At 44.5% G+C, this 15,449-nt stretch overlaps 58 non-coding genes across 58 annotated transcripts; all 58 read left to right on the top strand.

Annotated features, from left to right (window-relative positions):
- Positions 1–45: 45 nt before the first annotated feature.
- On the top strand, positions 46–164 carry LOC148994657 (5S ribosomal RNA). The gene has a single exon (XR_016160192.1). It is a non-coding gene; the product is annotated as a 5S ribosomal RNA (ribosomal RNA).
- A 63-nt stretch (positions 165–227) lies between these two features.
- LOC148994658 (5S ribosomal RNA) lies at positions 228–346 on the top strand. Its single transcript, XR_016160193.1, has one exon. It is a non-coding gene; the product is annotated as a 5S ribosomal RNA (ribosomal RNA).
- A 63-nt stretch (positions 347–409) lies between these two features.
- On the top strand, positions 410–528 carry LOC148994659 (5S ribosomal RNA). Its single transcript, XR_016160194.1, has one exon. It is a non-coding gene; the product is annotated as a 5S ribosomal RNA (ribosomal RNA).
- Positions 529–591: 63 nt separating this feature from the next.
- Positions 592–710, top strand: LOC148994660 (5S ribosomal RNA). Its single transcript, XR_016160195.1, has one exon. It is a non-coding gene; the product is annotated as a 5S ribosomal RNA (ribosomal RNA).
- A 173-nt stretch (positions 711–883) lies between these two features.
- Positions 884–1,002, top strand: LOC148994661 (5S ribosomal RNA). Its single transcript, XR_016160196.1, has one exon. It is a non-coding gene; the product is annotated as a 5S ribosomal RNA (ribosomal RNA).
- Positions 1,003–1,065: 63 nt separating this feature from the next.
- LOC148994662 (5S ribosomal RNA) lies at positions 1,066–1,184 on the top strand. Its single transcript, XR_016160197.1, has one exon. It is a non-coding gene; the product is annotated as a 5S ribosomal RNA (ribosomal RNA).
- A 63-nt stretch (positions 1,185–1,247) lies between these two features.
- Positions 1,248–1,366, top strand: LOC148994663 (5S ribosomal RNA). Its single transcript, XR_016160199.1, has one exon. It is a non-coding gene; the product is annotated as a 5S ribosomal RNA (ribosomal RNA).
- A 63-nt stretch (positions 1,367–1,429) lies between these two features.
- Positions 1,430–1,548, top strand: LOC148994664 (5S ribosomal RNA). The gene has a single exon (XR_016160200.1). It is a non-coding gene; the product is annotated as a 5S ribosomal RNA (ribosomal RNA).
- Positions 1,549–1,611: 63 nt separating this feature from the next.
- Positions 1,612–1,730, top strand: LOC148994665 (5S ribosomal RNA). Its single transcript, XR_016160201.1, has one exon. It is a non-coding gene; the product is annotated as a 5S ribosomal RNA (ribosomal RNA).
- Positions 1,731–1,793: 63 nt separating this feature from the next.
- On the top strand, positions 1,794–1,912 carry LOC148994666 (5S ribosomal RNA). Its single transcript, XR_016160202.1, has one exon. It is a non-coding gene; the product is annotated as a 5S ribosomal RNA (ribosomal RNA).
- A 172-nt stretch (positions 1,913–2,084) lies between these two features.
- On the top strand, positions 2,085–2,203 carry LOC148994667 (5S ribosomal RNA). The gene has a single exon (XR_016160203.1). It is a non-coding gene; the product is annotated as a 5S ribosomal RNA (ribosomal RNA).
- A 63-nt stretch (positions 2,204–2,266) lies between these two features.
- Positions 2,267–2,385, top strand: LOC148994668 (5S ribosomal RNA). Its single transcript, XR_016160205.1, has one exon. It is a non-coding gene; the product is annotated as a 5S ribosomal RNA (ribosomal RNA).
- Positions 2,386–2,448: 63 nt separating this feature from the next.
- LOC148994669 (5S ribosomal RNA) lies at positions 2,449–2,567 on the top strand. The gene has a single exon (XR_016160206.1). It is a non-coding gene; the product is annotated as a 5S ribosomal RNA (ribosomal RNA).
- Positions 2,568–2,630: 63 nt separating this feature from the next.
- On the top strand, positions 2,631–2,749 carry LOC148994670 (5S ribosomal RNA). The gene has a single exon (XR_016160207.1). It is a non-coding gene; the product is annotated as a 5S ribosomal RNA (ribosomal RNA).
- A 63-nt stretch (positions 2,750–2,812) lies between these two features.
- On the top strand, positions 2,813–2,931 carry LOC148994671 (5S ribosomal RNA). Its single transcript, XR_016160291.1, has one exon. It is a non-coding gene; the product is annotated as a 5S ribosomal RNA (ribosomal RNA).
- A 63-nt stretch (positions 2,932–2,994) lies between these two features.
- LOC148994672 (5S ribosomal RNA) lies at positions 2,995–3,113 on the top strand. The gene has a single exon (XR_016161295.1). It is a non-coding gene; the product is annotated as a 5S ribosomal RNA (ribosomal RNA).
- Positions 3,114–3,176: 63 nt separating this feature from the next.
- On the top strand, positions 3,177–3,295 carry LOC148994673 (5S ribosomal RNA). The gene has a single exon (XR_016160208.1). It is a non-coding gene; the product is annotated as a 5S ribosomal RNA (ribosomal RNA).
- A 63-nt stretch (positions 3,296–3,358) lies between these two features.
- On the top strand, positions 3,359–3,477 carry LOC148994674 (5S ribosomal RNA). The gene has a single exon (XR_016160209.1). It is a non-coding gene; the product is annotated as a 5S ribosomal RNA (ribosomal RNA).
- A 63-nt stretch (positions 3,478–3,540) lies between these two features.
- Positions 3,541–3,659, top strand: LOC148994675 (5S ribosomal RNA). Its single transcript, XR_016162167.1, has one exon. It is a non-coding gene; the product is annotated as a 5S ribosomal RNA (ribosomal RNA).
- Positions 3,660–3,826: 167 nt separating this feature from the next.
- Positions 3,827–3,945, top strand: LOC148994676 (5S ribosomal RNA). The gene has a single exon (XR_016160211.1). It is a non-coding gene; the product is annotated as a 5S ribosomal RNA (ribosomal RNA).
- Positions 3,946–4,008: 63 nt separating this feature from the next.
- Positions 4,009–4,127, top strand: LOC148994677 (5S ribosomal RNA). Its single transcript, XR_016160212.1, has one exon. It is a non-coding gene; the product is annotated as a 5S ribosomal RNA (ribosomal RNA).
- Positions 4,128–4,190: 63 nt separating this feature from the next.
- LOC148994678 (5S ribosomal RNA) lies at positions 4,191–4,309 on the top strand. Its single transcript, XR_016160213.1, has one exon. It is a non-coding gene; the product is annotated as a 5S ribosomal RNA (ribosomal RNA).
- A 63-nt stretch (positions 4,310–4,372) lies between these two features.
- LOC148994679 (5S ribosomal RNA) lies at positions 4,373–4,491 on the top strand. Its single transcript, XR_016160214.1, has one exon. It is a non-coding gene; the product is annotated as a 5S ribosomal RNA (ribosomal RNA).
- Positions 4,492–4,554: 63 nt separating this feature from the next.
- On the top strand, positions 4,555–4,673 carry LOC148994680 (5S ribosomal RNA). Its single transcript, XR_016160215.1, has one exon. It is a non-coding gene; the product is annotated as a 5S ribosomal RNA (ribosomal RNA).
- Positions 4,674–4,736: 63 nt separating this feature from the next.
- Positions 4,737–4,855, top strand: LOC148994681 (5S ribosomal RNA). The gene has a single exon (XR_016160216.1). It is a non-coding gene; the product is annotated as a 5S ribosomal RNA (ribosomal RNA).
- A 169-nt stretch (positions 4,856–5,024) lies between these two features.
- On the top strand, positions 5,025–5,143 carry LOC148994682 (5S ribosomal RNA). The gene has a single exon (XR_016160217.1). It is a non-coding gene; the product is annotated as a 5S ribosomal RNA (ribosomal RNA).
- A 63-nt stretch (positions 5,144–5,206) lies between these two features.
- Positions 5,207–5,325, top strand: LOC148994683 (5S ribosomal RNA). Its single transcript, XR_016160218.1, has one exon. It is a non-coding gene; the product is annotated as a 5S ribosomal RNA (ribosomal RNA).
- A 63-nt stretch (positions 5,326–5,388) lies between these two features.
- On the top strand, positions 5,389–5,507 carry LOC148994684 (5S ribosomal RNA). The gene has a single exon (XR_016160219.1). It is a non-coding gene; the product is annotated as a 5S ribosomal RNA (ribosomal RNA).
- A 63-nt stretch (positions 5,508–5,570) lies between these two features.
- LOC148994685 (5S ribosomal RNA) lies at positions 5,571–5,689 on the top strand. Its single transcript, XR_016164006.1, has one exon. It is a non-coding gene; the product is annotated as a 5S ribosomal RNA (ribosomal RNA).
- Positions 5,690–5,752: 63 nt separating this feature from the next.
- On the top strand, positions 5,753–5,871 carry LOC148994686 (5S ribosomal RNA). Its single transcript, XR_016160220.1, has one exon. It is a non-coding gene; the product is annotated as a 5S ribosomal RNA (ribosomal RNA).
- Positions 5,872–5,934: 63 nt separating this feature from the next.
- LOC148994687 (5S ribosomal RNA) lies at positions 5,935–6,053 on the top strand. The gene has a single exon (XR_016160222.1). It is a non-coding gene; the product is annotated as a 5S ribosomal RNA (ribosomal RNA).
- A 172-nt stretch (positions 6,054–6,225) lies between these two features.
- On the top strand, positions 6,226–6,344 carry LOC148994688 (5S ribosomal RNA). Its single transcript, XR_016160223.1, has one exon. It is a non-coding gene; the product is annotated as a 5S ribosomal RNA (ribosomal RNA).
- A 63-nt stretch (positions 6,345–6,407) lies between these two features.
- Positions 6,408–6,526, top strand: LOC148994689 (5S ribosomal RNA). Its single transcript, XR_016160224.1, has one exon. It is a non-coding gene; the product is annotated as a 5S ribosomal RNA (ribosomal RNA).
- A 63-nt stretch (positions 6,527–6,589) lies between these two features.
- On the top strand, positions 6,590–6,708 carry LOC148994690 (5S ribosomal RNA). Its single transcript, XR_016162168.1, has one exon. It is a non-coding gene; the product is annotated as a 5S ribosomal RNA (ribosomal RNA).
- Positions 6,709–6,874: 166 nt separating this feature from the next.
- LOC148994691 (5S ribosomal RNA) lies at positions 6,875–6,993 on the top strand. Its single transcript, XR_016160225.1, has one exon. It is a non-coding gene; the product is annotated as a 5S ribosomal RNA (ribosomal RNA).
- Positions 6,994–7,056: 63 nt separating this feature from the next.
- On the top strand, positions 7,057–7,175 carry LOC148994692 (5S ribosomal RNA). Its single transcript, XR_016160226.1, has one exon. It is a non-coding gene; the product is annotated as a 5S ribosomal RNA (ribosomal RNA).
- A 63-nt stretch (positions 7,176–7,238) lies between these two features.
- LOC148994693 (5S ribosomal RNA) lies at positions 7,239–7,357 on the top strand. The gene has a single exon (XR_016160227.1). It is a non-coding gene; the product is annotated as a 5S ribosomal RNA (ribosomal RNA).
- A 63-nt stretch (positions 7,358–7,420) lies between these two features.
- On the top strand, positions 7,421–7,539 carry LOC148994694 (5S ribosomal RNA). Its single transcript, XR_016160228.1, has one exon. It is a non-coding gene; the product is annotated as a 5S ribosomal RNA (ribosomal RNA).
- Positions 7,540–7,602: 63 nt separating this feature from the next.
- On the top strand, positions 7,603–7,721 carry LOC148994695 (5S ribosomal RNA). Its single transcript, XR_016160229.1, has one exon. It is a non-coding gene; the product is annotated as a 5S ribosomal RNA (ribosomal RNA).
- A 63-nt stretch (positions 7,722–7,784) lies between these two features.
- LOC148994696 (5S ribosomal RNA) lies at positions 7,785–7,903 on the top strand. The gene has a single exon (XR_016160292.1). It is a non-coding gene; the product is annotated as a 5S ribosomal RNA (ribosomal RNA).
- A 172-nt stretch (positions 7,904–8,075) lies between these two features.
- LOC148994697 (5S ribosomal RNA) lies at positions 8,076–8,194 on the top strand. Its single transcript, XR_016160230.1, has one exon. It is a non-coding gene; the product is annotated as a 5S ribosomal RNA (ribosomal RNA).
- A 63-nt stretch (positions 8,195–8,257) lies between these two features.
- Positions 8,258–8,376, top strand: LOC148994698 (5S ribosomal RNA). Its single transcript, XR_016160231.1, has one exon. It is a non-coding gene; the product is annotated as a 5S ribosomal RNA (ribosomal RNA).
- Positions 8,377–8,439: 63 nt separating this feature from the next.
- Positions 8,440–8,558, top strand: LOC148994699 (5S ribosomal RNA). The gene has a single exon (XR_016160233.1). It is a non-coding gene; the product is annotated as a 5S ribosomal RNA (ribosomal RNA).
- Positions 8,559–8,621: 63 nt separating this feature from the next.
- LOC148994700 (5S ribosomal RNA) lies at positions 8,622–8,740 on the top strand. Its single transcript, XR_016160234.1, has one exon. It is a non-coding gene; the product is annotated as a 5S ribosomal RNA (ribosomal RNA).
- Positions 8,741–8,803: 63 nt separating this feature from the next.
- On the top strand, positions 8,804–8,922 carry LOC148994701 (5S ribosomal RNA). Its single transcript, XR_016160235.1, has one exon. It is a non-coding gene; the product is annotated as a 5S ribosomal RNA (ribosomal RNA).
- A 63-nt stretch (positions 8,923–8,985) lies between these two features.
- Positions 8,986–9,104, top strand: LOC148994702 (5S ribosomal RNA). The gene has a single exon (XR_016160293.1). It is a non-coding gene; the product is annotated as a 5S ribosomal RNA (ribosomal RNA).
- A 63-nt stretch (positions 9,105–9,167) lies between these two features.
- On the top strand, positions 9,168–9,286 carry LOC148994703 (5S ribosomal RNA). Its single transcript, XR_016161296.1, has one exon. It is a non-coding gene; the product is annotated as a 5S ribosomal RNA (ribosomal RNA).
- A 63-nt stretch (positions 9,287–9,349) lies between these two features.
- LOC148994704 (5S ribosomal RNA) lies at positions 9,350–9,468 on the top strand. Its single transcript, XR_016160236.1, has one exon. It is a non-coding gene; the product is annotated as a 5S ribosomal RNA (ribosomal RNA).
- A 63-nt stretch (positions 9,469–9,531) lies between these two features.
- Positions 9,532–9,650, top strand: LOC148994705 (5S ribosomal RNA). Its single transcript, XR_016162169.1, has one exon. It is a non-coding gene; the product is annotated as a 5S ribosomal RNA (ribosomal RNA).
- Positions 9,651–9,713: 63 nt separating this feature from the next.
- LOC148994706 (5S ribosomal RNA) lies at positions 9,714–9,832 on the top strand. The gene has a single exon (XR_016160345.1). It is a non-coding gene; the product is annotated as a 5S ribosomal RNA (ribosomal RNA).
- Positions 9,833–9,895: 63 nt separating this feature from the next.
- On the top strand, positions 9,896–10,014 carry LOC148994707 (5S ribosomal RNA). The gene has a single exon (XR_016160237.1). It is a non-coding gene; the product is annotated as a 5S ribosomal RNA (ribosomal RNA).
- Positions 10,015–10,077: 63 nt separating this feature from the next.
- Positions 10,078–10,196, top strand: LOC148994708 (5S ribosomal RNA). Its single transcript, XR_016162321.1, has one exon. It is a non-coding gene; the product is annotated as a 5S ribosomal RNA (ribosomal RNA).
- Positions 10,197–10,259: 63 nt separating this feature from the next.
- On the top strand, positions 10,260–10,378 carry LOC148994709 (5S ribosomal RNA). The gene has a single exon (XR_016160238.1). It is a non-coding gene; the product is annotated as a 5S ribosomal RNA (ribosomal RNA).
- Positions 10,379–10,550: 172 nt separating this feature from the next.
- LOC148994710 (5S ribosomal RNA) lies at positions 10,551–10,669 on the top strand. Its single transcript, XR_016160239.1, has one exon. It is a non-coding gene; the product is annotated as a 5S ribosomal RNA (ribosomal RNA).
- Positions 10,670–10,732: 63 nt separating this feature from the next.
- LOC148994711 (5S ribosomal RNA) lies at positions 10,733–10,851 on the top strand. The gene has a single exon (XR_016160240.1). It is a non-coding gene; the product is annotated as a 5S ribosomal RNA (ribosomal RNA).
- A 63-nt stretch (positions 10,852–10,914) lies between these two features.
- On the top strand, positions 10,915–11,033 carry LOC148994712 (5S ribosomal RNA). The gene has a single exon (XR_016160241.1). It is a non-coding gene; the product is annotated as a 5S ribosomal RNA (ribosomal RNA).
- Positions 11,034–11,204: 171 nt separating this feature from the next.
- Positions 11,205–11,323, top strand: LOC148994713 (5S ribosomal RNA). The gene has a single exon (XR_016160242.1). It is a non-coding gene; the product is annotated as a 5S ribosomal RNA (ribosomal RNA).
- Positions 11,324–11,386: 63 nt separating this feature from the next.
- On the top strand, positions 11,387–11,505 carry LOC148994714 (5S ribosomal RNA). The gene has a single exon (XR_016163269.1). It is a non-coding gene; the product is annotated as a 5S ribosomal RNA (ribosomal RNA).
- The last annotated feature ends 3,944 nt before the right edge of the window (positions 11,506–15,449 follow it).

Genomic DNA, 15,449 nt, shown 5'->3' on the forward strand with positions numbered 1-15,449 from the left:
TAATGTTCTAACCATTCAAATAGCCCAATTTTGGCAGCAGATTTCGCTTACGGCCATACCACCTTGAGAACGCCCGAACTCGTCTGATCTCGGAAGCTAAGCAGGGTCGGGCCTGGTTAGTACTTGGATGGGAGACCGCCTGGGAATACCAGGTGCTGTAAGCTTTATGTAGTTTACTACCCTAATGTTCTAACCATTCAAATAGCCCAATTTTGGCAGCAGATTTCGCTTACGGCCATACCACCTTGAGAACGCCCGAACTCGTCTGATCTCGGAAGCTAAGCAGGGTCGGGCCTGGTTAGTACTTGGATGGGAGACCGCCTGGGAATACCAGGTGCTGTAAGCTTTATGTAGTTTACTACCCTAATGTTCTAACCATTCAAATAGCCCAATTTTGGCAGCAGATTTCGCTTACGGCCATACCACCTTGAGAACGCCCGAACTCGTCTGATCTCGGAAGCTAAGCAGGGTCGGGCCTGGTTAGTACTTGGATGGGAGACCGCCTGGGAATACCAGGTGCTGTAAGCTTTATGTAGTTTACTACCCTAATGTTCTAACCATTCAAATAGCCCAATTTTGGCAGCAGATTTCGCTTACGGCCATACCACCTTGAGAACGCCCGAACTCGTCTGATCTCGGAAGCTAAGCAGGGTCGGGCCTGGTTAGTACTTGGATGGGAGACCGCCTGGGAATACCAGGTGCTGTAAGCTTTATTGTTTAAAAAAAAAAAAAAAAAAAAAAGAGTCAATGAAATGTTTCAAAAATCCTAAATTGTCTTTTTTCCCCCTCAAAATTCCTGAAATAGTCTCTCAGTTTCTTAAGAAAGCCTGAAAGAGTCTCTTTTTTTTCTTCTTCAAATAGCCCAATTTTGGCTGCAGATTTCGCTTACGGCCATACCACCTTGAGAACGCCCGAACTCGTCTGATCTCGGAAGCTAAGCAGGGTCGGGCCTGGTTAGTACTTGGATGGGAGACCGCCTGGGAATACCAGGTGCTGTAAGCTTTATGTAGTTTACTACCCTAATGTTCTAACCATTCAAATAGCCCAATTTTGGCAGCAGATTTCGCTTACGGCCATACCACCTTGAGAACGCCCGAACTCGTCTGATCTCGGAAGCTAAGCAGGGTCGGGCCTGGTTAGTACTTGGATGGGAGACCGCCTGGGAATACCAGGTGCTGTAAGCTTTATGTAGTTTACTACCCTAATGTTCTAACCATTCAAATAGCCCAATTTTGGCAGCAGATTTCGCTTACGGCCATACCACCTTGAGAACGCCCGAACTCGTCTGATCTCGGAAGCTAAGCAGGGTCGGGCCTGGTTAGTACTTGGATGGGAGACCGCCTGGGAATACCAGGTGCTGTAAGCTTAATGTAGTTTACTACCCTAATGTTCTAACCATTCAAATAGCCCAATTTTGGCAGCAGATTTCGCTTACGGCCATACCACCTTGAGAACGCCCGAACTCGTCTGATCTCGGAAGCTAAGCAGGGTCGGGCCTGGTTAGTACTTGGATGGGAGACCGCCTGGGAATACCAGGTGCTGTAAGCTTTATGTAGTTTACTACCCTAATGTTCTAACCATTCAAATAGCCCAATTTTGGCAGCAGATTTCGCTTACGGCCATACCACCTTGAGAACGCCCGAACTCGTCTGATCTCGGAAGCTAAGCAGGGTCGGGCCTGGTTAGTACTTGGATGGGAGACCGCCTGGGAATACCAGGTGCTGTAAGCTTTATGTAGTTTACTACCCTAATGTTCTAACCATTCAAATAGCCCAATTTTGGCAGCAGATTTCGCTTACGGCCATACCACCTTGAGAACGCCCGAACTCGTCTGATCTCGGAAGCTAAGCAGGGTCGGGCCTGGTTAGTACTTGGATGGGAGACCGCCTGGGAATACCAGGTGCTGTAAGCTTTATTGTTTAAAAAAAAAAAAAAAAAAAAAGAGTCAATGAAATGTTTCAAAAATCCTAAATTGTCTTTTTTCCCCCTCAAAATTCCTGAAATAGTCTCTCAGTTTCTTAAGAAAGCCTGAAAGAGTCTCTTTTTTTTCTTCTTCAAATAGCCCAATTTTGGCTGCAGATTTCGCTTACGGCCATACCACCTTGAGAACGCCCGAACTCGTCTGATCTCGGAAGCTAAGCAGGGTCGGGCCTGGTTAGTACTTGGATGGGAGACCGCCTGGGAATACCAGGTGCTGTAAGCTTTATGTAGTTTACTACCCTAATGTTCTAACCATTCAAATAGCCCAATTTTGGCAGCAGATTTCGCTTACGGCCATACCACCTTGAGAACGCCCGAACTCGTCTGATCTCGGAAGCTAAGCAGGGTCGGGCCTGGTTAGTACTTGGATGGGAGACCGCCTGGGAATACCAGGTGCTGTAAGCTTTATGTAGTTTACTACCCTAATGTTCTAACCATTCAAATAGCCCAATTTTGGCAGCAGATTTCGCTTACGGCCATACCACCTTGAGAACGCCCGAACTCGTCTGATCTCGGAAGCTAAGCAGGGTCGGGCCTGGTTAGTACTTGGATGGGAGACCGCCTGGGAATACCAGGTGCTGTAAGCTTAATGTAGTTTACTACCCTAATGTTCTAACCATTCAAATAGCCCAATTTTGGCAGCAGATTTCGCTTACGGCCATACCACCTTGAGAACGCCCGAACTCGTCTGATCTCGGAAGCTAAGCAGGGTCGGGCCTGGTTAGTACTTGGATGGGAGACCGCCTGGGAATACCAGGTGCTGTAAGCTTTATGTAGTTTACTACCCTAATGTTCTAACCATTCAAATAGCCCAATTTTGGCAGCAGATTTCGCTTACGGCCATACCACCTTGAGAACGCCCGAACTCGTCTGATCTCGGAAGATAAGCAGGGTCGGGCCTGGTTAGTACTTGGATGGGAGACCGCCTGGGAATACCAGGTGCTGTAAGCTTAATGTAGTTTACTACCCTAATGTTCTAACCATTCAAATAGCCCAATTTTGGCAGCAGATTTCGCTTACGGCCATACCACTTTGAGAACGCCCGAACTCGTCTGATCTCGGAAGCTAAGCAGGGTCGGGCCTGGTTAGTACTTGGATGGGAGACCGCCTGGGAATACCAGGTGCTGTAAGCTTTATGTAGTTTACTACCCTAATGTTCTAACCATTCAAATAGCCCAATTTTGGCAGCAGATTTCGCTTACGGCCATACCACCTTGAGAACGCCCGAACTCGTCTGATCTCGGAAGCTAAGCAGGGTCGGGCCTGGTTAGTACTTGGATGGGAGACCGCCTGGGAATACCAGGTGCTGTAAGCTTTATGTAGTTTACTACCCTAATGTTCTAACCATTCAAATAGCCCAATTTTGGCAGCAGATTTCGCTTACGGCCATACCACCTTGAGAACGCCCGAACTCGTCTGATCTCGGAAGCTAAGCAGGGTCGGGCCTGGTTAGTACTTGGATGGGAGACCGCCTGGGAATACCAGGTGCTGTAAGCTTTATGTAGTTTACTACCCTAATGTTCTAACCATTCAAATAGCCCAATTTTGGCAGCAGATTTCGCTTACGGCCATACCACCTTGAGAACGCCCGAATTCGTCTGATCTCGGAAGCTAAGCAGGGTCGGGCCTGGTTAGTACTTGGATGGGAGACCGCCTGGGAATACCAGGTGCTGTAAGCTTTATTGTTTAAAAAAAAAAAAAAAAGAGTCAATGAAATGTTTCAAAAATCCTAAATTGTCTTTTTTCCCCCTCAAAATTCCTGAAATAGTCTCTCAGTTTCTTAAGAAAGCCTGAAAGAGTCTCTTTTTTTTCTTCTTCAAATAGCCCAATTTTGGCTGCAGATTTCGCTTACGGCCATACCACCTTGAGAACGCCCGAACTCGTCTGATCTCGGAAGCTAAGCAGGGTCGGGCCTGGTTAGTACTTGGATGGGAGACCGCCTGGGAATACCAGGTGCTGTAAGCTTTATGTAGTTTACTACCCTAATGTTCTAACCATTCAAATAGCCCAATTTTGGCAGCAGATTTCGCTTACGGCCATACCACCTTGAGAACGCCCGAACTCGTCTGATCTCGGAAGCTAAGCAGGGTCGGGCCTGGTTAGTACTTGGATGGGAGACCGCCTGGGAATACCAGGTGCTGTAAGCTTTATGTAGTTTACTACCCTAATGTTCTAACCATTCAAATAGCCCAATTTTGGCAGCAGATTTCGCTTACGGCCATACCACCTTGAGAACGCCCGAACTCGTCTGATCTCGGAAGCTAAGCAGGGTCGGGCCTGGTTAGTACTTGGATGGGAGACCGCCTGGGAATACCAGGTGCTGTAAGCTTAATGTAGTTTACTACCCTAATGTTCTAACCATTCAAATAGCCCAATTTTGGCAGCAGATTTCGCTTACGGCCATACCACCTTGAGAACGCCCGAACTCGTCTGATCTCGGAAGCTAAGCAGGGTCGGGCCTGGTTAGTACTTGGATGGGAGACCGCCTGGGAATACCAGGTGCTGTAAGCTTTATGTAGTTTACTACCCTAATGTTCTAACCATTCAAATAGCCCAATTTTGGCAGCAGATTTCGCTTACGGCCATACCACCTTGAGAACGCCCGAACTCGTCTGATCTCGGAAGCTAAGCAGGGTCGGGCCTGGTTAGTACTTGGATGGGAGACCGCCTGGGAATACCAGGTGCTGTAAGCTTTATGTAGTTTACTACCCTAATGTTCTAACCATTCAAATAGCCCAATTTTGGCAGCAGATTTCGCTTACGGCCATACCACCTTGAGAACGCCCGAACTCGTCTGATCTCGGAAGCTAAGCAGGGTCGGGCCTGGTTAGTACTTGGATGGGAGACCGCCTGGGAATACCAGGTGCTGTAAGCTTTATTGTTTAAAAAAAAAAAAAAAAAAAAGAGTCAATGAAATGTTTCAAAAATCCTAAATTGTCTTTTTTCCCCTCAAAATTCCTGAAATAGTCTCTCAGTTTCTTCAGAAAGCCTGAAAGAGTCTCTTTTTTTCTTCTTCAAATAGCCCAATTTTGGCTGCAGATTTCGCTTACGGCCATACCACCTTGAGAACGCCCGAACTCGTCTGATCTCGGAAGCTAAGCAGGGTCGGGCCTGGTTAGTACTTGGATGGGAGACCGCCTGGGAATACCAGGTGCTGTAAGCTTTATGTAGTTTACTACCCTAATGTTCTAACCATTCAAATAGCCCAATTTTGGCAGCAGATTTCGCTTACGGCCATACCACCTTGAGAACGCCCGAACTCGTCTGATCTCGGAAGCTAAGCAGGGTCGGGCCTGGTTAGTACTTGGATGGGAGACCGCCTGGGAATACCAGGTGCTGTAAGCTTTATGTAGTTTACTACCCTAATGTTCTAACCATTCAAATAGCCCAATTTTGGCAGCAGATTTCGCTTACGGCCATACCACCTTGAGAACGCCCGAACTCGTCTGATCTCGGAAGCTAAGCAGGGTCGGGCCTGGTTAGTACTTGGATGGGAGACCGCCTGGGAATACCAGGTGCTGTAAGCTTTATGTAGTTTACTACCCTAATGTTCTAACCATTCAAATAGCCCAATTTTGGCAGCAGATTTCGCTTACGGCCATACCACCTTGAGAACGCCCGAACTCGTCTGATCTCGGAAGCTAAGCAGGGTCGCGCCTGGTTAGTACTTGGATGGGAGACCGCCTTGGAATACCAGGTGCTGTAAGCTTTATGTAGTTTACTACCCTAATGTTCTAACCATTCAAATAGCCCAATTTTGGCAGCAGATTTCGCTTACGGCCATACCACCTTGAGAACGCCCGAACTCGTCTGATCTCGGAAGCTAAGCAGGGTCGGGCCTGGTTAGTACTTGGATGGGAGACCGCCTGGGAATACCAGGTGCTGTAAGCTTTATGTAGTTTACTACCCTAATGTTCTAACCATTCAAATAGCCCAATTTTGGCAGCAGATTTCGCTTACGGCCATACCACCTTGAGAACGCCCGAACTCGTCTGATCTCGGAAGCTAAGCAGGGTCGGGCCTGGTTAGTACTTGGATGGGAGACCGCCTGGGAATACCAGGTGCTGTAAGCTTTATTGTTTAAAAAAAAAAAAAAAAAAAAGAGTCAATGAAATGTTTCAAAAATCCTAAATTGTCTTTTTTCCCCCTCAAAATTCCTGAAATAGTCTCTCAGTTTCTTAAGAAAGCCTGAAAGAGTCTCTTTTTTTTTCTTCTTCAAATAGCCCAATTTTGGCTGCAGATTTCGCTTACGGCCATACCACCTTGAGAACGCCCGAACTCGTCTGATCTCGGAAGCTAAGCAGGGTCGGGCCTGGTTAGTACTTGGATGGGAGACCGCCTGGGAATACCAGGTGCTGTAAGCTTTATGTAGTTTACTACCCTAATGTTCTAACCATTCAAATAGCCCAATTTTGGCAGCAGATTTCGCTTACGGCCATACCACCTTGAGAACGCCCGAACTCGTCTGATCTCGGAAGCTAAGCAGGGTCGGGCCTGGTTAGTACTTGGATGGGAGACCGCCTGGGAATACCAGGTGCTGTAAGCTTTATGTAGTTTACTACCCTAATGTTCTAACCATTCAAATAGCCCAATTTTGGCAGCAGATTTCGCTTACGGCCATACCACCTTGAGAACGCCCGAATTCGTCTGATCTCGGAAGCTAAGCAGGGTCGGGCCTGGTTAGTACTTGGATGGGAGACCGCCTGGGAATACCAGGTGCTGTAAGCTTTATTGTTTAAAAAAAAAAAAAAAGAGTCAATGAAATGTTTCAAAAATCCTAAATTGTCTTTTTTCCCCCTCAAAATTCCTGAAATAGTCTCTCAGTTTCTTAAGAAAGCCTGAAAGAGTCTCTTTTTTTTCTTCTTCAAATAGCCCAATTTTGGCTGCAGATTTCGCTTACGGCCATACCACCTTGAGAACGCCCGAACTCGTCTGATCTCGGAAGCTAAGCAGGGTCGGGCCTGGTTAGTACTTGGATGGGAGACCGCCTGGGAATACCAGGTGCTGTAAGCTTTATGTAGTTTACTACCCTAATGTTCTAACCATTCAAATAGCCCAATTTTGGCAGCAGATTTCGCTTACGGCCATACCACCTTGAGAACGCCCGAACTCGTCTGATCTCGGAAGCTAAGCAGGGTCGGGCCTGGTTAGTACTTGGATGGGAGACCGCCTGGGAATACCAGGTGCTGTAAGCTTTATGTAGTTTACTACCCTAATGTTCTAACCATTCAAATAGCCCAATTTTGGCAGCAGATTTCGCTTACGGCCATACCACCTTGAGAACGCCCGAACTCGTCTGATCTCGGAAGCTAAGCAGGGTCGGGCCTGGTTAGTACTTGGATGGGAGACCGCCTGGGAATACCAGGTGCTGTAAGCTTAATGTAGTTTACTACCCTAATGTTCTAACCATTCAAATAGCCCAATTTTGGCAGCAGATTTCGCTTACGGCCATACCACCTTGAGAACGCCCGAACTCGTCTGATCTCGGAAGCTAAGCAGGGTCGGGCCTGGTTAGTACTTGGATGGGAGACCGCCTGGGAATACCAGGTGCTGTAAGCTTTATGTAGTTTACTACCCTAATGTTCTAACCATTCAAATAGCCCAATTTTGGCAGCAGATTTCGCTTACGGCCATACCACCTTGAGAACGCCCGAACTCGTCTGATCTCGGAAGCTAAGCAGGGTCGGGCCTGGTTAGTACTTGGATGGGAGACCGCCTGGGAATACCAGGTGCTGTAAGCTTTATGTAGTTTACTACCCTAATGTTCTAACCATTCAAATAGCCCAATTTTGGCAGCAGATTTCGCTTACGGCCATACCACCTTGAGAACGCCCGAACTCGTCTGATCTCGGAAGATAAGCAGGGTCGGGCCTGGTTAGTACTTGGATGGGAGACCGCCTGGGAATACCAGGTGCTGTAAGCTTTATTGTTTAAAAAAAAAAAAAAAAAAAAAGAGTCAATGAAATGTTTCAAAAATCCTAAATTGTCTTTTTTCCCCCTCAAAATTCCTGAAATAGTCTCTCAGTTTCTTAAGAAAGCCTGAAAGAGTCTCTTTTTTTTCTTCTTCAAATAGCCCAATTTTGGCTGCAGATTTCGCTTACGGCCATACCACCTTGAGAACGCCCGAACTCGTCTGATCTCGGAAGCTAAGCAGGGTCGGGCCTGGTTAGTACTTGGATGGGAGACCGCCTGGGAATACCAGGTGCTGTAAGCTTTATGTAGTTTACTACCCTAATGTTCTAACCATTCAAATAGCCCAATTTTGGCAGCAGATTTCGCTTACGGCCATACCACCTTGAGAACGCCCGAACTCGTCTGATCTCGGAAGCTAAGCAGGGTCGGGCCTGGTTAGTACTTGGATGGGAGACCGCCTGGGAATACCAGGTGCTGTAAGCTTTATGTAGTTTACTACCCTAATGTTCTAACCATTCAAATAGCCCAATTTTGGCAGCAGATTTCGCTTACGGCCATACCACCTTGAGAACGCCCGAACTCGTCTGATCTCGGAAGCTAAGCAGGGTCGGGCCTGGTTAGTACTTGGATGGGAGACCGCCTGGGAATACCAGGTGCTGTAAGCTTAATGTAGTTTACTACCCTAATGTTCTAACCATTCAAATAGCCCAATTTTGGCAGCAGATTTCGCTTACGGCCATACCACCTTGAGAACGCCCGAACTCGTCTGATCTCGGAAGCTAAGCAGGGTCGGGCCTGGTTAGTACTTGGATGGGAGACCGCCTGGGAATACCAGGTGCTGTAAGCTTTATGTAGTTTACTACCCTAATGTTCTAACCATTCAAATAGCCCAATTTTGGCAGCAGATTTCGCTTACGGCCATACCACCTTGAGAACGCCCGAACTCGTCTGATCTCGGAAGCTAAGCAGGGTCGGGCCTGGTTAGTACTTGGATGGGAGACCGCCTGGGAATACCAGGTGCTGTAAGCTTTATGTAGTTTACTACCCTAATGTTCTAACCATTCAAATAGCCCAATTTTGGCAGCAGATTTCGCTTACGGCCATACCACCTTGAGAACGCCCGAACTCGTCTGATCTCGGAAGATAAGCAGGGTCGGGCCTGGTTAGTACTTGGATGGGAGACCGCCTGGGAATACCAGGTGCTGTAAGCTTAATGTAGTTTACTACCCTAATGTTCTAACCATTCAAATAGCCCAATTTTGGCAGCAGATTTCGCTTACGGCCATACCACTTTGAGAACGCCCGAACTCGTCTGATCTCGGAAGCTAAGCAGGGTCGGGCCTGGTTAGTACTTGGATGGGAGACCGCCTGGGAATACCAGGTGCTGTAAGCTTTATGTAGTTTACTACCCTAATGTTCTAACCATTCAAATAGCCCAATTTTGGCAGCAGATTTCGCTTACGGCCATACCACCTTGAGAACGCCCGAACTCGTCTGATCTCGGAAGCTAAGCAGGGTCGGGCCTGGTTAGTACTTGGATGGGAGACCGCCTGGGAATACCAGGTGCTGTAAGCTTTATGTAGTTTACTACCCTAATGTTCTAACCATTCAAATAGCCCAATTTTGGCAGCAGATTTCGCTTACGGCCATACCACCTTGAGAACGCCCGAATTCGTCTGATCTCGGAAGCTAAGCAGGGTCGGGCCTGGTTAGTACTTGGATGGGAGACCGCCTGGGAATACCAGGTGCTGTAAGCTTAATGTAGTTTACTACCCTAATGTTCTAACCATTCAAATAGCCCAATTTTGGCAGCAGATTTCGCTTACAGCCATACCACCTTGAGAACGCCCGAACTCGTCTGATCTCGGAAGCTAAGCAGGGTCGGGCCTGGTTAGTACTTGGATGGGAGACCGCCTGGGAATACCAGGTGCTGTAAGCTTTATGTAGTTTACTACCCTAATGTTCTAACCATTCAAATAGCCCAATTTTGGCAGCAGATTTCGCTTACGGCCATACCACCTTGAGAACGCCCGAACTCGTCTGATCTCGGAAGCTAAGCAGGGTCGGGCCTGGTTAGTACTTGGATGGGAGACCGCCTGGGAATACCAGGTGCTGTAAGCTTTATGTAGTTTACTACCCTAATGTTCTAACCATTCAAATAGCCCAATTTTGGCAGCAGATTTCCCTTACGGCCATACCACCTTGAGAACGCCCGAACTCGTCTGATCTCGGAAGCTAAGCAGGGTCGGGCCTGGTTAGTACTTGGATGGGAGACCGCCTGGGAATACCAGGTGCTGTAAGCTTTATGTAGTTTACTACCCTAATGTTCTAACCATTCAAATAGCCCAATTTTGGCAGCAGATTTCGCTTACGGCCATACCACCTTGAGAACGCCCGAACTCGTCTGATCTCGGAAGCTAAGCAGGGTCGGGCCTGGTTAGTACTTGGATGGGAGACCGCCTGGGAATACCAGGTGCTGTAAGCTTTATTGTTTAAAAAAAAAAAAAAAAAAAAAGAGTCAATGAAATGTTTCAAAAATCCTAAATTGTCTTTTTTCCCCCTCAAAATTCCTGAAATAGTCTCTCAGTTTCTTCAGAAAGCCTGAAAGAGTCTCTTTTTTTTCTTCTTCAAATAGCCCAATTTTGGCTGCAGATTTCGCTTACGGCCATACCACCTTGAGAACGCCCGAACTCGTCTGATCTCGGAAGCTAAGCAGGGTCGGGCCTGGTTAGTACTTGGATGGGAGACCGCCTGGGAATACCAGGTGCTGTAAGCTTTATGTAGTTTACTACCCTAATGTTCTAACCATTCAAATAGCCCAATTTTGGCAGCAGATTTCGCTTACGGCCATACCACCTTGAGAACGCCCGAACTCGTCTGATCTCGGAAGCTAAGCAGGGTCGGGCCTGGTTAGTACTTGGATGGGAGACCGCCTGGGAATACCAGGTGCTGTAAGCTTCATGTAGTTTACTACCCTAATGTTCTAACCATTCAAATAGCCCAATTTTGGCAGCAGATTTCGCTTACGGCCATACCACCTTGAGAACGCCCGAACTCGTCTGATCTCGGAAGCTAAGCAGGGTCGGGCCTGGTTAGTACTTGGATGGGAGACCGCCTGGGAATACCAGGTGCTGTAAGCTTTATTGTTAAAAAAAAAAAAAAAAAAAAAAGAGTCAATGAAATGGTTCAAAAATCCTAAATTGTCTTTTTTTCCCCTCAAAATGCCTGAAATCGTCTCTGAGTTTCTTCAGAAAGCCTGAAACAGTGTCTTTTTTTTTTCTTCAAATAGCCCAATTTTGGCAGCAGATTTCGCTTACGGCCATACCACCTTGAGAACGCCCGAACTCGTCTGATCTCGGAAGCTAAGCAGGGTCGGGCCTGGTTAGTACTTGGATGGGAGACCGCCTGGGAATACCAGGTGCTGTAAGCTTTATGTAGTTTACTACCCTAATGTTCTAACCATTCAAATAGCCCAATTTTGGCAGCAGATTTCGCTTACGGCCATACCACCTTGAGAACGCCCGAACTCGTCTGATCTCGGAAGCTAAGCAGGGTCGGGCCTGGTTAGTACTTGGATGGGAGACCGCCTGGGAATACCAGTTGCTGTAAGCTTTATGTAGTTTACTACCCTAATGTTCTAACCATTCAAATAGCCCAATTTGGCAGCAGATTTCGCTTACGGCCATACCACCTTGAGAACGCCCGAGTGGTACGATCCAGGAAGTTGTGTGGCAGTAGTTGGGAGAGGAAGGCTCTCCTCCATTTTGTTTTCTTTTATTTGTGTTTGTTTTGTGAGTTTTTATTACTTCAAGTTAGTTTTTTTTGTTTTTTTGTTTTTTTTAACCACCTAACAGCAGCTTTTGCTGGCTGGAAGGTGGTTATTTTTATTTTTTCTCAAAAATGGATGGATTAATGGCAAACGACACTGGACCGGGAAGAGGAACACGAACGGCAAACGACTCTGGACTGGCTCGAGGAACACGCACGGCAAAAGACACTGGACTGGATAGAGGAACACGCATGGCAAACGACACTGGACTGGCTGGAGAGAAACGCTTCGCAAACGACACTGGACTGGATTATCGACAACGAGCTGGACATGATGGGAGAGACAAGTTTGCAGGAAGGAAGTATTTAAAGGAGGCAACGATCATTTTGAATGTGGAGAATGTCAATGAGGTGAGAGCGGCGGATATTATCAAGGCAGTGGTGGATAAATGTGGACATGGCAAAATTCTGGCATTAAGACCAAGACAAGGTAAAGAATATGAACTAACAATGGAAAATGAAGAAACATGTGAGGATTTGATGGATGGACTGAACATAAAAGGAGTAAATTGTGAAATTAAAACACTGCAAAATAGAGACTATGTTGTTTCCTTCATGCACCTGCCCGTCTACCTGGAGGATAGAGAAATTATTGAAAAATTGGAGGGATGGGGAGTTGATCCCATATCAAAAATTAAAAGAAGATGCTACCCGGGCACCGAAATCGAGGATGGAACGAGGTTCCTTAAAGTAAGGTTCCCGAAAGAGGTGGCATCATTGCCCTACAGCACAAGGCTGGAAACGGCAGAAGGGCAGCAGTATTTTAGGGTGATGCACAGTCACCAGGTGAAGACCTGTCGGCTGTGCATGAGCCCAGACCATCTGCTAAAAGAGTGCCCAGATTTTAAATGCCACAAATGCGGAGAAAGAGGACACTTCGCAAGAGACTGTAATGCAGCCAGGTGCCCGGAGTGTCAGAAAATTTTAAATAAATGTGTGTGTATGGAGGAGGAAGAGGAAGGAGGTAGGGAGCTTCAGGTGGACGGACAGGTGCATGAAGGAAACAACGAGGAGGAAAGACAAACTGATGTGGTACAAGAGGAACAAGTTATTCAGCAAAAAGAAATGGAAGAAGGAACGAGCAACAGAGAGGAAGAAGGAGAGCAAGAGAACAATAAAGATAAAGAACAAACAATGGAACAGGACATGCAATGGTCAGCAATGGGAACATCGGACAGTGGTAAAAGGTATCGGGATGAGATGGAGAAAAAAGAAATTAAGATGGACAACACGGAGAACAACAGAGAAGTGAGAGGACAAATAAGAAGAAGATCATCAAAGTTTGAGCCAAATTTGGAAAATGCACGAAAAAAGACTACAATAAGGAGCAGAGATGGAAGTACAAACAGATATGACGTGTTAAAGGACCTTGAGGGAGAAAATGGAGACTAATGGTTTTTAGGTATTTATTTTTCTTTTTTTTAATGGTTTTAAGCTGTGTTACTTTTAATGCAAGAGGACTGATGGACATGGGCAAATTTGAAAGAGTGAAAGAAAAGTGTAGAGGAGAAGATGTCATTGTTTTACAAGAGACAAATTGGAAAGAGAGTGTGATGATGGAATATAAAAAGAAATGGGAAGGGGATATTTTATATAATAATGGGGAAGGTAGGCTTGGAAGAGGGGTGGCGTTTTTAATGAGAAAGGATGCTTTTAATACAACCAGAGTGGTGTACACAGATAAGATTGGGAAATGCATGGCTGTGGAAGTAAATTACGAAGGATGTAAATTGATTTTAGTAAATGTACATGCACCAACGGAGGAGAAGGAAAAGAAAGAGTTTTTTAATATTTTAAGAAGTATTGTAAAGGACTATAAGAAAGTGATAATGATGGGGGATTTTAACACGGTTTTTAGTAAACAAGACATGGCAGAAGGAATGGTTTTTAGAACAGATACAGGGAGAAAAGAATTAAAAGCATTAATGGGAGAAAATAATATGATTGATGTGTGGAGAGAAAGAAATGAAAAGAAAAAAGAATTTTCAAGAAGACAAATAGTAGGGCAGTTTGTGTGTAGGACAAGAATTGATTATGTTTTGTGTACAAGGAATATGGAGGATTTTATTGAAGACATTAAGTATGAAGACACAAGTTTCAGTGATCACAAGTTTTTATTTTTTAAAATAGACGGGAATAAAGTGCAAAGAGGGCCAGGAATATGGGTTTTAAATACAAAAATGTTAGAAAATGAAGACTATATCTTAAAGGTTAAAGAAATTATAGAAAAAGAAAGGGAAAATGAAATATATGAAGAAAATAAAAGAATATGGTGGGAGAACGTAAAGTTTTTAATAAAAAAATTTTCGATAAAGTATGGTAGTATAATACGCAAATGCAAAAAATACAAAGAAAAAGAAATAAAGGAAAGCTTAGAAGAAGAATTGAATAAAGGAAATAAAGATGTACAAAAGATAAAAGAAATGGAGGAAAAACTGAAAGAAATAGAGGAAAAAGAATATGAGGGAGCGAGATTAAGAAGCAAAGCTAAATATACGGTGGAGGGAGAAAAATGCACAAAGTTCTTTTTTGATTTGGAAAAAAAGAAAGGAAAAGCAGAAACGATAAAACAGATAAGAGGAAAAAATGGGGAAATTGTAGAAGGGAATGAAAAGATTTTAGAAGAAATAAAGGATTTTTATGGAAATCTTTTTACTACAAGGGGTGTAGACGAAAACAAAAAAAGGGAATTGTTGAAGCAGATAAAAGCAAAAATTAGCGAGGAAGATAAAAAAGAATGTAATCAAGAAATCAGAGAAGAAGAGATAGAAAGAGCAATACAGCAGCTGAATAAAAAGAAAAGTCCAGGAATAGATGGTTTGGGAAATGAATTTTACATATGTTTTAAAGAGATTTTAACCAAAATATTAAAGGAAGTTTTCAAAGAAATTTTTGAAGAAGAAGAAGTCAATGAAAGAATGGGGATGGGGATAACAAAGCTGATATATAAAAGTAAGGGAGAAAAGGTAGATTTAAAAAACTACAGACCGATCACAATGCTGAACACAGATTTTAAAATCTTAGCAAAAGTTTTAGCAAACAGGTTAAAAGAAGTAATGCCAAGTATAATCAAAACAAACCAAGCGTACGGAGTAAAAGGAAGGGATATAGCGGATACGACAATGAGCATAAGAGACACAATATGGTACATGAAAGAAAAGAATGAAAATGGATATGTAATAAGTCTTGATTTTGAAAAAGCTTTTGATAGAGTGGAACACCGGTTTTTATTTGATGTTTTAAAGGAATTTGGTTTCGGGGGAGATTTTATCAAATGGATAAAGATTTTATATAAGGGTGCTTTAACAAGAATAAAATGTAATGGTTTTTTAACAGAGTGTTTTAAAATCACAAGATCAATAAGACAGGGTTGTCCGCTTTCAGCATTATTATATTCACTTGTATCAGAGCCGTTGGGATTGGCGATAAAGCAAAAAGAAGAAATAACTGGTATTGAAATTGAGGAAAAAAAAGCAGAAGGGAAGGTTTTTCAATATGCTGATGATACAACGATAATAGTAAAAGGAAAGGAGAGCGTCAAAGAAGTTATGAAGTGTGTAGAAGACTATTGTAAAGGATCGGGAGGTAAAGTAAATGAGGATAAGACAGTATATATGAGATTTGGTGAAGCAATGATTTTAAGGGATTGTTTTAAGTTCAAGGAAGTAGAAGAAATGAGGATTTTAGGAATTTTAATGGGGAAAAATGAGAAGAAAGTTAGAGATGAA

This window comes from Pimephales promelas, chromosome 3, assembly GCF_988280905.1.
Source record: "Pimephales promelas chromosome 3, fPimPro1.hap1.1, whole genome shotgun sequence".
NCBI lineage: Eukaryota > Metazoa > Chordata > Actinopteri > Cypriniformes > Leuciscidae > Pimephales > Pimephales promelas.